General features: G+C 38.6%; 1 long non-coding RNA gene across 1 annotated transcript; it reads right to left on the bottom strand.

Moving 5' to 3' along the window:
- Positions 1-2,392: 2,392 nt before the first annotated feature.
- LOC134823435 (uncharacterized) lies at positions 2,393-7,039 on the bottom strand. Its single transcript, XR_010161297.1, has 4 exons — positions 6,956-7,039; positions 4,023-4,124; positions 3,671-3,722; positions 2,393-2,981 (listed from the first exon to the last, which is right to left on the bottom strand). It is a non-coding gene; the product is annotated as an uncharacterized LOC134823435 (long non-coding RNA).
- Between the last annotated feature and the right edge of the window lie 417 nt (positions 7,040-7,456).

Raw genomic sequence — 7,456 nt, 5'->3', positions numbered from 1 at the left:
TCTCAAGGTGCAAGGAGTGTATGATTGTAAACGTTTTGGATTAAGCTACAGATTTTGGAACTTTCCGATGGTAGGTAAATTCTCACCTACTTAACGGATTTTTCAGCGGAGTTTCATTGCAGTGTTTAAGGGTTCTCGGATAATGCTCTTATAAATTCATTATTTTACATCTGTGTTTCATTTTGTAAAAGAGATTTCAAGTATAAAGATGATGACAATGACATGTCCGTTCTATAATTCGAGTCGAAAGATGCGCATTGCGCGCGAGATGTTTTGATACTGTATATACTGCTTGGCCATGGCCCAGGAGACTCATTTTTCCGTCATATTGTTTGATACTGCTCGGCCATATTTCCGTCATATTGTTTGATACTGCTCGGCCATGGCCGAGGAGGCTCATTTTTCCGTCATATTGTTTGATACTGCTCGTCCATAGCCGAGGAGGCTCATTTTCCGTCATATTGTTTGATACTCCTCGGCCATGGCCGAGCAGGGTCATTAAAAAATAATCCTCCTCGGCCGAATGAGCCTCCTCGGCCACGTGAGTATGGTTTTTTATTATTTTTTTTTAATGAGCCTCCTCGGCCACCATACTTTACATTGTATCACGTGGTAACTCCCACTGTCGCTTCACTCGTGCGCGGTGGATCATACAACGTATAACAAACTCTATGCCGAACGCTTGAACTTGAAGATTGAGTTAATCTTCAAGATGTTGCTCCGATCAAAGAATTTAAAATGACAATTCCAGTTCATAATGTTACACTGTGCACGGGATTTAGAAAAATAAACATTATATATTATAATCCGTTGTTTCAATATTTTGTTTTCTTTGTTAATCACTAACTGATCGATGATCTAACTTAAACTGTGATCTGAGAGAAGCTTTATCAGTGTGCGAAGCTTTATCAGTGTGTAGTGTGCGTGCAATACTGCGCCGTGACGTAATAGGACAAAAAGTACCTGCCACCAATGGTCAACACCAAAAGCGCGGCGTACTGCGCGCGACCAACTATTTCGCCCGTACAATATACGGAACAAATATTTTACGAGTATCACCCGTAAAACTTCATACGACGCTCAAAACGCTTAAATTTTACTTTTCGAATTTCCCCAAGGCTCATGTCGGTTTTACTAATTCACTCACCATGGATTATAGAAAAAGCGCTCTACTTTGTATTTCTCATCGAATATAAAGATGACCAATGATATTGCAGTGTTTAAGTCACGCGATTGCTTTAACCAGACCCCTTTTGCTTGCAGTAGTGCGTAACCGCCAAAGGTGCGTTCACAGGAGGGGCTAAGTGCAAAGAAACTGCTGCTCACTGCTGCTCACTGCTGCTCACTGCTACTAACTGCTGCTCACTGCTGCTGTCGCGCGCGCCCATAGCAGCAGTGAGCAGCAGTGATCAGCAGTGAGCAGCAGTGAGCAGCAGTGATCAGCAGTGAGCAGCAGTGAGCAGCAGTGACCAGCAGTGAGCAGCAGTTTCTTTGCACTTAGCCCCTCCTGTGCGTTACGCAGTACGCTTAGACTCATAGCTATGTGAAGCCACGTGACAACGCGCGCTTGCATGTGCTTGAGATCAAATACAAATTTTTGTTCCTTCCTTTCACTCGCTCTTTGCATTATGCTTTTTGATAAACCTATTGATCAGTTCAAATGTGCGCGCGAGCACTTGCGTGGCTCAATTATCCAACACTCATATGTACATCGTAACAGGCAATGGTTCAATTTAATTATTGTAAGGGCACAGCCTGTCAAAAAGCCTTTTCACATAATCCGTCGACACCGCCTGAAGGTGACTGCATAATAACAACATTGAACACATTGTCATCGGAAGCTTGCAGCTTCCGATGACAATGTGTTCAATGTTGGTTCTAATCTGGTATCATGCTTGAGTTGGTTTTGGACCTCTTCATGCTTTTAATTTATTTATTATTGTTATTTGGTATTATGAACTAATATGTACATGTAAATGCGGAATCTAAAAGTTAAGTGTATAGCGAGCATATTTAACAATTTTTAAGCAATAATGTATTGCGAGCAGTTGATTCTCAACGGGTAATACTTGTAAAATATCTGTTCCATATATTGACGAGTCCAACTCGGCGCGCGTCCTGGTAGGTTGTTAACCTACAAGTGGTTGCGAGAAGCATTATTCAATGAAACAATAAGTTTTCGATGAAACAATAAGTTTTCAATGAAACAATAAGTTTTATTTTACATTCCTTTCATAAATAAAATAAGAGCTTAAACCACGAATTAGTTAACTAGAAGTAAACTTGAGGAAATATTCTTAAGTCACCCCGGCACGCGCAGATGGGACCTCCTTTGGACGTTTTATTGCTTATTTTGATAGGAAACGTTTTGTAGCCGAATGAAAATAACAACTTTTTATTTGAGTTATTAATAATGATACAATGTGATTGCAAATTATTTGGCAAACATTACTGTAAAAGATTCATAAAAATTGGTAGAATTTTATAGTTAATATGATTAAAAGACTCCGCACATAACCAACTTTTTAAACAAATACGCGTCAAAGATTAGTAGTTCAATTGCGAATATCATATTTTGTTAAAAGTTTTGTTTGCTTTTTGACCTTATACTCCGATAGCCGAATATCTTATCTACAATACAATATAATTTTTATGTACACATTAACCTACTTTAAAAAATGAGTGAAGCTAGAACGAAAGAGATGTTGTGACGATAATTTCTAGTTTTAGTAGCGCAATAGAATACGTCAATAATACCCTCTTGAAACAATATTTAGGCTTCAAGTTCATTACAAATAACGTTAATAGTATTCACAGTCAGTTTTTAGACCGACTTTAATTCTATCACACGAAACAAAGGTCAGTGAGTAGTAAACCCTTTATTCAAAATTGTCACTTTCATTTGAATCCAGAGCAAACAGGAGATTCATTTTACAAGTTGCAGTATCGGGTCTGATTACGGTTTCCAATGGTTTCCACTTCTGAAAATAAATCTGAAATGAAGCTAGGAAATAAATAATGTACACATATGAAATACAAGATAGATTCTTATTCTTAAGACGGGAGCCCGCGGTCCCGTCTTTACTCGTCGAGGGCGTAATATTAGAAATAATTGCTTCCACTGAGTCTTGAGATGAAAGCTATTTTTAACCAGATATACAATGTTACACAGACGGCTCCAAAATGAATGAAAAAGTTGGAGCAGGAGTGTACATTGTGGACAACGACAACCCCACATGTGAGGAGTTATACCACCTAGGAATAAACTCAACCGTCTTCCAGGCCGAAACCTTTGCCGTAGGCACTGCGGCAAAAATATTACGGGAATCTGGGACCAAAACTAGAAAAATAATCATAAACTGCGATAGCCAGGCGACAATAATGGCAATGAGCAACATCAAAGTCAAATCTAAAAGCACCAGCACGGCTATAAGTGAGCTTAACTGTTAACCAACTAGCAATGGACAATCAAGTCCTACTACGATGGATACCAGCTCACAAAGGCTACGATGGCAACGAAAAGGCAGACTCTCTTGCCAAAAAAGGCTCCGACAATCTGGACTCCGCTCAAGTGCAACTACCAATACCAAAAGTATTATGGAAGGGAGCACTGCGGAGTATAAGTCATCGGAAGATGAGGGAAAGATGGAGAACTTTACCCAACACTTACTTTTACAAGTTGCAGTATCGGGTCTGATTACGGTTTCCAATGGTTTCCACTTCTGAAAATAAATCAGAAATGAAGCTAGGAAATAAATAATGTACACATATGAAATACATGATAAATTCTTATTCTTAAGACGGGACCCCCGGTCCCGTCTTAACTCGTCCCGCGAATTAAAATGAATTTTAGTGCGCGTCACTGGTGTACTTTTCTTAGGCGTTTAGTGGTTAAAGGGAGGTCCCATCTTACAGCGTCGAGTTCAAATCTTGAGCAACTGTGAAATTTAATCGAACTTTATTACTTTTGTTTGTGACTCTGAAAATGATTATTCCAGACGTTTATGAAATTAGGAACTTACGTAGATGAGGGCAATCTTCGATACTACTATTAAAAGCTTCCCAATTATTTCCATCCACCTAGGACTGCTTCAGAAAAATTTCTTATCTTGTAGAATTCTAAACTGAAAATAGTTGAAAGTATCATTATAAGAAATGCATAAATTCCACAATAAGACTTTTGGTTATACATTAATCGTGAGACATTATCTGTTATTGCTTAAAAGTAATTCGTCCGGAGTCCGGACGAATCCACGGGTACAGTATGGGGTAGGTGTGCTGAGTACTTCATTTGGTGCCAAGATCAAATTCATCACATTTCATGTGAAATCTGGCCTCTAATCAATTGCTGGAAGATCTGGATACTGGTGAGTATTAGAAAGGAAACATTTTCTGACACATAGTGATCAACCAACCAGCTCCCTGGCTCCCAGCATTGACCAATCAAATCCCATCATCCTTATCATATGCTAAGAAAATGTCAGTCACGTGTAATTTTTAGTACTGACGCAGAAAACTGACTGATAGTGTTAAGAACCGGAAGTTTTGAGATTGAGAGACCAGGAGAAAAGAAGAAAGAAGACTTAAGCCTGCTCTTTGAGTTGACCTGTGGGATTGAATAATAAGGTAGGTGTAATCGCATTATTATGACATGACTGTTATAGCTAAAACTGTGCATGGTAATAAGAAGGATATACTTCCGGTTTCGACCTTATTCCCAGACCCAGCTTATTGATTATTTCTGAGCCCGGCCAAGCTAAAAAGCGGTCCCGGTCGATCCGTGTCGACAAGTTTATAAAAAACAATCGCACTTCCGGTTATCAATCGACTTACAGTCCCTTTAATGCTGAAGGAAATTCACCTTTACTCTATAAAGTTACGTTATGCAGTCGAGGACAGTTAAAAACAGACAGTAAAACACTGTAATCTATTTATTTCAGCGCCCAGCTTAGTATTAAAAACGTGTCCTAATATAACCCTAGTCGTAGTGTTACGATCTTTGAAGAATTACTCTATATACGTCTGTTCCAATTCTTGTTTGTCACCAGTTACGAAAAATTACGTCTCAGTTTACACTGCACTTCTACATCAATAAACTACACAAACAACACGCCAAGACTGAAAATAAACCACATATATAATATACACTATACAGCATATTATGGCCTACATTATAATCATGCGCTGTGGTGGATTACGAAAACAAGTGTGAGATTATCAAATTAAAACACTATTCAACATGTCGGACACAGTGCAATTTAAGTAAAACCTAAAGTAAACAGCCGAAAACTGTACACACAAACACTGTGTTTGCATAGCAAGCAACACTCAGTGGGGAGTTTGGAGGGAGGGATAGATCCAGCCGATGTATACTAGTGCTTGCGGTGCTTGGAGTAAGAAGATTCCTCTCTGATCATTATACTTCACTTCTCTTAAAAAAGAGTGGTGTAGTGGTATTTCACTCGCCTCCCACGCAGAAGACCGGGGTTCAAACCCCGTCTGAGCAGGCAGGCCAGGTCACCAAGCTGTGATTGGTACAGGATTTATCCTGGTAATTATGCTCGGAGGATATCAGTGACGCGATTCCCACTTCAGTGTAAGCTGCAGTGTAGCTGTAATAGTCTACCGCCATTCGGAATGAGTGTGAACTTGCTTACCAGGCAATCATGATTTCCGCTTGGTACTCATCAGGTCTCTAAGACAGTGTGCTGATATGCATTGTCATATGTACTTCCTAGAAGCAGCACACGGCCCATTTCGGACTTGCACGAGTTATAATTATATTAAAAAAGCAGAACGATATCAGCTTTTGTTGCAGCGCATAACCGACTTGTACAAAGCTTCGAGGACCCTTTCGTCTTAACTGGGGGGGAGGGGGGGGGGGGCAACCATATTAAAGTATATTAAAATGTAGGTTTTTTTTCCAATTTTGACCCCCGGGATATACTTTAATATACTTTAATATACTTTAATATACCTACATTATAAAACATTATGTGACAAATTTTGTTTTATTTAATGTATGGATTAGATTTACCTTTCATGTAAAGTTAGTCTTGTTCAAAGATATTGATACTTGACCAATTTATGAGCCAAAATTTATGAAGTATGAGTTCAAGGGACTAGCAAGTAGCAAATGGCTTATCTTCTAATCTACTAATTGTAGGTATATATTAAAGTATATTAAAATGTAGGATTTTTTCCGATTTTGACCCGGGGATATACTTTAATATGGTTGCCACCCCCCCCCCCCACCCCCTTAACTCTATGAGACCACCACATAAAGAAATCATGGCCAATGCACTATCGACGACTGATTAAGCCTCAAGCCGCCCCAAATCCTGATGAAATCCTTGGATCCGATAGTTTTAAAATTCAATGCATATCTAACTTCTCCAATCCAACACATATGCTCTCAGTCTCTTGTATCTGATTCTGTCCCACAGTGCTACATGAAGTGATCCCTACATTGACCCCATCGTACAAGAATGGTAGCAGGCCGTACCGTAGGACACTTCCATCCAACTGTCCTGTTTGATGTTTCTCTCACATCCCAGGAGATCAAGTTCTACATTATAAAGTTATAAGTTCTACAAATACATTCGCAAGCACATGATAGGAGAAATGGATATATTTAAAAGATTGTTGAATAACTCAACCTATATTACTGGAGAGTATATAAAGGACTCTAAATATTGGATTACGGAACCCATCTGTCAGCGGGATTTGCTAATTGTATGACAGGCCCTATAATAAGTAGGTAATGAACAATACTATAAAAACTGCACGTGACTTTTAGCGCGCACGAGTAAATTACTTGCTTTGTTTGTAATTTTAACCAAATTTGCTAGTTTCAGTCACAATAAAAGACTGTCCTTTCTCTCCTATTATATGTAAATAATTACTACACCGTTTGATATTCTTAAATCACAACCCTTTCACATAAAACACTTACGTATTGTGTAGGCTGCCAAATGTAATAAAACCAAGATGTGATATTCTTCTTCACCTGGAGAAATAATAATAATATTAATGAAAGTTATCAATGAAAGTTATTTAGGTGTTCTAAATTGTCAAATTATAACAATACATGCTTCATTTGAATCGGCGAATGTGAAGAAGGTCTAAACACCTTTGAGGCTTGGCTTGTAATTGAAGTAATACCCGCCTTAAATCCGTCAGTCTATTGGTTGAGCATTAAACTAACAGAACCTTCTCCCCGCAGTATAATGTAACCTGACAAAGGACCATTACTCTGAGTTCATAAAAATCGTTTAGAGAAACCAGTGTTTGTTACCTTGAAGAGATAAGGGTGTGAACAGTACTACCAGTAATTAAAGTTAGTTATGTTGCCAGATGCCGGTATTAAAATATTTCATTATGGTAAGCTACCGATAAGAATTTCACGAGTGTTTAAGCTACACAACGTCATCATTTCCAAGATATAATTTAGTTT

This window comes from Bolinopsis microptera, chromosome 11 (genome assembly GCF_026151205.1).
Source record: "Bolinopsis microptera isolate Bmic1 chromosome 11, MBARI_Bmic_1.0, whole genome shotgun sequence".
NCBI lineage: Eukaryota > Metazoa > Ctenophora > Tentaculata > Lobata > Bolinopsidae > Bolinopsis > Bolinopsis microptera.
This window is presented reverse-complemented; position numbering and strand designations above follow the sequence as displayed.